Source organism: Alligator sinensis, unplaced genomic scaffold, assembly GCF_000455745.1.
Source record: "Alligator sinensis unplaced genomic scaffold, ASM45574v1 scaffold755_2, whole genome shotgun sequence".
In the NCBI taxonomy this organism is placed as follows: domain Eukaryota; kingdom Metazoa; phylum Chordata; order Crocodylia; family Alligatoridae; genus Alligator; species Alligator sinensis.
The window spans coordinates 1890358-1892041 of record NW_005841883.1 but is presented as its reverse complement, the minus strand read 5'-3'; positions in this window follow the sequence as shown (position 1 = coordinate 1892041).

The following is a 1684-nucleotide window of genomic DNA, read 5'->3' as shown; positions in this document are numbered from 1 at the left end:
TTCCCTAGGTTTAAAGGAGCACGTGGATTCATTTTACTTTTTGAAGTGGTGGATGGTCCTAGGCAGACAGTTTCTCAAGAAGGCATGGTTTATGTTTAGAAACAGTCAAAGCAGATATAGGCCCAGTCTAATTGCTTCTGGCAGGGAGTCTCAGAACTGGAGCCACCCTGCTGAAAATGCTCCCTGCCCGCCTCTTCAGTGTGAGGCCAGGTCTCTCCAGCGAGTCAGTCCTGTAAAGTGCAACTCTGTTTGGGGTCACAGAAGATGAGTCACTTTCCTGGATTGCCAGTCAAGCCTGGAATAAAAAGGGGAATTATCACTTTTTAGCATCTATCCCATTAGACAGAGAGAACTTTTCTGAGAGAAGCATGCTAAAGGGAGTGTTAATTTCTCTGTTTATTAATTGGGCCTCCAATCTGAACCCCAAGTTCTACACAAAGGGGATGGGGTATTTGTTTGTGCCACCAATAAAAGCTTTTCCAACCTCTTTGACATGTGAAAGGTTCCATCGTCCTCTGGTTCACACATTGGGAGATTTCTTCCTGGTTCCAACCTAATTGAACCAGTTCCAACCACTTTGAACCAGTTCCGACCAGTAAAGACTGGTTCTGACCAGAAAGGACCAGTTCCAGTCGGAACCATTCGGACTGGTTCAAATCAGGTCAGAACCAGTTCAAATTGGATCGGAACTGGTCGGAACAAGGTCGGAACCAGTTCAAACCAGTCGGAACCAGTCAAAACTGGTTCAAACTGGTCAGAATCGGTTCAAACTGATCGGAACCAGTCAGAACCAGTTCAAACCGGTTGGAACCGGTTCAAACCAGTTGGAACTGGTCCAAACTGGTCCGCAGAGGCCCAAACCCCACCCAACTAAAACAGGAAACAGCCATTCACTAAACACAATGGCTTATGGATTTGTGCCTCAGATCATGTCTAAGGAGACTTTGTGTCCTGGCCCCCAGCACTTCCAGCAGAAAGGCAAATATCTTCCAGTACATACAGACAAGCCAGTGTGTGCACTGTTTGGGGCAGGTGTATTCTAAGGTAGCCTCTTAATCTTCTCACATGTACAAGCACTATTTTTTGTACCAGCTGCACCTTAAACACTTGGTTAAGATGGTGATTAGTGGTGGTAGTAGGGTGTCACAGTGGGAGCTTTCTTAAGAAGAAAAGGCTTTGATTGAGCCAATGAAAGCTGTTGCCAGGGAACCAGATGCCATGAACACACTGCTCCAGCAGCGCAAGAATACAAACCATGTGAGAGCTGGACGGAGCATTAAGTGCATGTGGTGGCTGAGGCCTGAAACATATTGTTAACTCTTTCATTACCTGATAGAGCTCACACAATGAGTCAGAAAGGGGGTAATCTATTACAAAAACATCTGAGGATCAAAGCACCTACTAATACTAAACCATACTGAGCCAGAAGAACAACAATAGAAAACATTTTAACCTCCAGTATTTGATTTGCAAAGCAATTTTGAAAAAAATGTACATTATGTGACCTCTCTTCCAAGTAACTCTTCATTTTAAACAGATATAGCTATGAGGATGATCGATCAGATAAGTGTGCAGATAAACCTTCATGTAAAGGTGGCCTAGATTAAGTCCAATGCTCTGTTTAAACTTAATTCCTTTGCAAAAGGAATAAAATAGAATAACTTGGATCGCATTTATCCCAGAT